Below are 6031 nucleotides of genomic sequence, written 5' to 3' on the forward strand. Positions count from 1 at the left end.
CTCACATGAAAAAAGACAAGAGAGGCCGGGCGCGGTGGCTCAAGCCTGTAATCCTAGCACTTTGGGAGGCCGAGGCGGGTGGATCACGAGGTCAGGAGATCGAGACCATCCTGGCTAACATGGTGAAACCCCGTCTCTACTAAAAATACAAAAAACTAGCCGGGCGTGGTGGCGGGCGCCTGTAGTCCCAGCTACTCGGAGGCTGAGGCGGGAGAATGGTGTGAACCCGGGAGGTGGAGCTTGCAGTGAGCCGAGATCGCGCCACTGCACTCCAGCCTGGGCGACAGAGCGAGACTCCGTTTCAAAAAAAAAAAAAAAGAAAAGAAAAAAGACAAGAGGGACTGAGTTAGCTGGTTCAAATCACTTTAATCATAGAACCATCCTTAGGTGATTCTTGGGAAATATTATCTCACAGTGCTAGCTCTTTGTGGAATCACAAATGAAAAACATGAAGGCGAGAAATTTCTTTCCTTTTGGGGAAGAAAGTCAGCTAAGGCAAAGAATAAGAAACAGAGATGAGAAAGGATGTAACAGATATGACGTGAGACAAGAAATGAGACTGAAAGGGAAAGAATAATTGAGAAAGTATATACAGTGTCTCCTGTGGGTACTCCAGACATCAAAAAGAAGAATATAATATATTTCAGGGCTTGATATTACTGAACAGTCAGAACAGCCACAAACTGCTGTCAGCAATTTAGCTGAGACGCTATGTCAAGGACAAAATCCACACCCACAACCTTATACTCAACCAAATTGCATGCAATTGCCTATGACAAGTCTTTGTTGGAATCCTCTTATCATGGCAAACATCCTCAGTATTTTAAATAGTGTCAGAGAGGAAAGAAAAAAAGAAAAAAACTGCTGAGCCTAGAGCACAAATTTTCTGTAGAAATAAAAAAGGAAAAAAAATTGAACGGCTTTACAAGAAACTGTTGCTCATGTACCAGACGGCTGCAATTTTTTTTTTAGACAGCACAGACATAAAATATACACTCTGAAGCATTGTTCTCTAAAAGTTAAATAAATAAATAAAGGTGCTTTTTGTTGTTATAGAGTAATGAGCTTCAATTTAAGGACTAAGAAGATTCAGGAATGGGCCATCCTATTATTGATTTTTAAGCTTGCTAGAAGAAGTTTAAAATTATTGATTTTAAGCTTGCTAGAAGAACGGAAGTTACTGGGAACATAGCCAAAAATATTATGCCACAATGTGGGATTAAACACTTTCCAAAGTCTCCTACTTAGGCAGTTCACGATTCAGTGATGGAGTGCTTAGTAACAGAATAGAACTGATTCCAGTTCACCTTGTCCTTGGGAGGTATTTACAATGCAATACAAATATAACCTCAATCCGTCTATTCAGCAAATATTAATTAGGCAACTAATATGTGCCAGTTTATAGTGAGGTGAGCATGTATTCAATCAAATTGAATGTACAAAAACCATAGTAGCAACTGAATGAATGTTAACCTTGAAGTCTGAGAAGTCAATGCCAGACTCATCATAGGTCCTATGGCTGGGATATCAGCAATGTGTTTGCCCAGATACTGTCAATGGTGAGATCTGTTAACTGTAAGTCTGTCAAGTGACTGGAGGGTTGGAGGTTTGACCTGGAGGGTGGAGGTGAGAGCAGTGTTAAACAGGAAAGAAAAAACTATTGATTGCCACATTTATTCTAGGGTATCTTTCTGCTTTATTCATCTTTTCAGCAATGAACTCCCTGAAATTAGGAATTGAATTTTTCTTGGTTACTATTTAGAGCAAGTAGCATAATACTTGACATTTATTTCTTCTAAACTGTTATTGAGCATGTGCTATACGATATTGTCATACTAGCCACTAGAGAGAATAGAGGAGTTAATAAAATTATGGTCTCTGACTTGTTAACTCTTACTAAAAAATGTGGAAGAAGGATATTGATCAAAAGATTTTATTTGAGATGAGGATCCAGTGCTATTGGAATGTATTATGTGGCTGCCTGTTTGAATGGAGGACAGAGAAATCATTTTTTAAAGACATAATTTAATCTGACATCAAAAGAATAAGGTGTTAGCTTGTTAACGTGCACAAGGAAGAGATGTTCCAGGCAGAACAAAGCACATGCACAGGCTCTGAGTCTTGGAGGAGCTCAGCACAAAGAATAAAACCAACGCTCATCTGATTGGATCTTAGAGAATAAACACAGGGAAAATAGCCCTTGATGAAGTTGGAGATTTTTGGCTAGAGGTGAGCATATGCATGGCCTTGGGGGTCATTTCAGGGTCTAATGATTTATTATCCAGCATAATAGGATTTTAAGCAGGGGCCTGATAGAATTTTCATTTATCAAAAGATGAATTCAGCTGCTGTGGGAAGACTGGATGAGAGCGGACCAAACTGAATGAGGCAAGATTGGTTAAAAGATAGCAGCAGTGAAAGTCTCAAGATTCTAGTTGAGGAACTGCAGAGAGTGGCTGTCTAGAATTATTTTTGAGACTTCTTTTTCCTGAAACGGGGCAGTCATGATGATAAGTGAAATGCTGCCCAGCTCAAAATATCTACAATTGCTGGGTACAGTCCAAGAGACATTCTGTTAAATATATGGATGATCGGGTTTGAAAGTAAGGGAATTCTTCAAAGGCTACAAATTTAAAAAAAAAAAAAAAAAAAAAAAAAAACAAGAAAAAACAGTCTATCAATCAATCTACAAGGTATAAACCAGATTTCCAGATTAGGCTATTTAGTGGCATTGGACATTCCCTAGAGGTTTAGAGCCTGTCTTTCTTTTTTAATGAAAACTTTCAAATATACACAAAAGTAGAGAGAAATGTATAATGAACTCCAGGAACCCAACCTTGTCAACTCAGGACTCATGAATTCATTTATGTCTCTATCTACTATCGCCCTGCCTACATTAAATTATTTTGAAGCATATTCAATAAATTACATCATTATTTCAGTTTTGTGATTAAAAATAAATATTCTTTAATCATAGCTGTGATACTATTATTACACCTGAAAAATGAACATTATTCCTCAATAACAACAAATGCCAAGTTACTGTTCAAATGTTCCCAATGGTCTGGCTTCCTTGTTTGTGTTTTGTTCTTGTTTTTTTGAATCAAAATCCAAATGAGATCCAAATTACTATTGATTGACATGTCTTTTATAATCCATAAGGGATCTATCATTCTGTTTTCCTGACAATTAACTTATTGGAGAAACCAGATGATTAGTTTTTTAAAGTTTCCTGTATTCTGGAATCTGCAGGGCCTAGATTTAAAGGACCACTCATTCAAAGATCAGCAGATAAAATTCTGGAGTGAAGAGGGCCGTCACTTCGATCAAACAACCTTGGTAAAAACAAAGTCAGGAAACACAAAGCGACACCCTCAGGAGAGGAATTAAATAACACATTTTTCAGAGATAGAAGAGATACTTGCCTGTCTTGTGTTGTGAGCAGAGGAAACTGGCAGAAGTAAAGCAAATACTCTGAAAGGACACACTTTAAAATCAGTCTTAAGGAATTTACACATAAAAGTACAAGAGAATATGAGCTCATCATCAAAAATCACCAACATACAAGGAAAGTAATACCATGAATGAAAATGATTAGAAGCAACAAACCAAGAATCAGACTATCAAAACTGCTGATTTTGAAATTATCATGTACAGAATTTGAAGTATTTAACAGCTAAAAAAGAGAGATATGCTGAAAGTATGAAAAAGGAAAAATTTATCTTTGCTATTAGATGAAACACTATCTAATTGTTTTACTGATTTCTAAATTAAATGCACATAGTAGTTACTGGTTAGGGATAGAAAAAGAAAATTTCTAAATTATCAGTTTTGATTGTCCCAATTTGAAAAGTCTGATTTGTCAAAAAACTGACTGGAGCATTTAGATTTTAAAATAAACTGACTTATATTACAAAATAGAATATAGAGACACAGTAAACAACAATTACACAGTTGGAAGAAGTAAATAGGAGATACATCCAAAGAAATTATGGCTGGGCGCAGTGGTTCAGGCCTGTAATCTCAGCACTTTGGGAGGCCGAGGCGGGTGGATCACAAGGTCGGGAGTCTGAGACCATCCTGGCTAACATGGTGAAACCCCATCTCTATTAAAAATAGAAAAAAATTAGCCGGGCATGGTGGAGAGCGCCTGTAGTCCCAGCTACTCGGGAGGCTGAGGCAGGAGAATGGCGTAAACCCAGGAGGCAGAGCTTGCAGTAGCTGAGAAGATGCCACTGTACCCCAGCCTGGGCAACAGAGCGAGACTCCATCTCAAAAAAAAAAAAAAAAAAAAGGAAAGAAAAGAAAAGAAATGATAAAAAACGCAACCCAAACCATTTAATACAAAGAGAAATTCCACTATATAACTAACTGAAGTTTCAGAAGGTAAGACAGGAAATGGGAGTTGTAATTAAAGAGATAAATGTCTGACATTTTTCCAAAAATTATGGCAGACATCTAATCCCATATTCAAGAAGTACTCCCTCAGTCCCCCAATCTCAAGTTGGAAAAATAATAATAAAAAAATTCCAGCTAGAAAAAACATAGTGAGAATTTAGAACACCTGGGACAAAGGATGGATCTTAAAAACAGACAGAAAGAGAAAAGAGATTATCTCTAAGTGAATTACAATTAGAATTAGATTTGCAGGTAATTTCTCAATAACAAGAGAGAATTTCTCAATAATGTAATCAAGAAATCTAAACAAATTATCTTCAAAGTGTTAAGAGAAAATTGTTATTGTAGAATTTTACTACCAGTAAACTTTTTTCAAGAAGGAAAATAAAATACAGAGGTTTTCAAACAGAGTATGGATCATTATTTATAAGAGATGGTCACTGAAGAAATGTCTGAAAAAATGTACTTTAAGAATAAGGAAACTAATTCCAGAAGGAAAAATGACAGGCAAGCATGCGAGAAAAATCTAAACAAATATCATTCAAAACAATAATTGGGATGCTTTATATTAGAGATTCTTAATGAGAGAAACTCTTGAACATGTATACCAAGAAACATTTGCAAAAATGCTTAGAATGGCTTTTTGAGTAGTAGCCAAGAATATAGAAAAAAAATACTTAGTACTCATTGACAACAAAACGTATAAATTAATTTTGCCGTATTCATGCATTAGCTATTAGACAGCAGCGAAAATGAATAAACTGCAGCTATTTGCATCAACATGAATGAAGTGAAAGAACGTAACACTGAGTCAGAAAAGCAGATTTCATGCTGGGCGTGGTGACTCACGCCTGTAATCCCAGCACTTTGGGAGGCTGAGGTGGGCGAATCACTTGAGGTCAGGTGTTTGAGACCAGCCTGGCCAACATGGTGGAATGCTGTCTCTACTAAAAATACAAAAAATTAGCTGGGCGTGGCAGCGTGCACCTGTAATCCCAGCTACTGGGGAGAATCCCTTGAACCCGGGAGGCGGAGGTTGCAGTGAGCCGAGATTGCGCCATTGCACTCTAGCCTGGCCTGGGCGACAGAGTAAGACTCTGTCTCAAAAATTAAATAAATAAATAAATAAATAAAAATTAAAAAAAAAAAAAAAAGATTTCAGAGAACATTCATTTTATCCTATTCTTATAGAGTTTAAAAATAGACAAAACATAATTATATACTAACTCATTTAGGCTTACATATATGTGCAGTGAAGCTAAACTAAAAAGAAGGAATGATAAATAAAAAATTCAGTCAGAGAGGGAAAAGTGATTCGTTTAGAAAACACAGGATTTGGCCTGGCGCGGTGGCTCACGCCTGTAATCTCAGCACTGTGGGGGGCTGAGGCGGGTGGATCATGAGGTCAGGAGATCCAGACCATCCTGGCTAACACGGTGAAACACCGTCTCTACTAAAAATACAAAAAAATTAGCCGGGCATGGTGGCGGGCACCTGTAGTTCCAGCTACTCGGCAGGCTGAGGCAGGAGAATGGCGTGAACCCGGGAGGCGGAGCTTGCAGTGAGCTGAGATCCGGCCACTGCATTCCAGCCTGGGCGACAGAGCGAGACTCCGTCTCAAAAAAAAAAAAAA

The sequence above is a fragment of the Theropithecus gelada genome, chromosome 11 (genome assembly GCF_003255815.1).
Source record: "Theropithecus gelada isolate Dixy chromosome 11, Tgel_1.0, whole genome shotgun sequence".
NCBI classification, from domain to species: domain Eukaryota; kingdom Metazoa; phylum Chordata; class Mammalia; order Primates; family Cercopithecidae; genus Theropithecus; species Theropithecus gelada.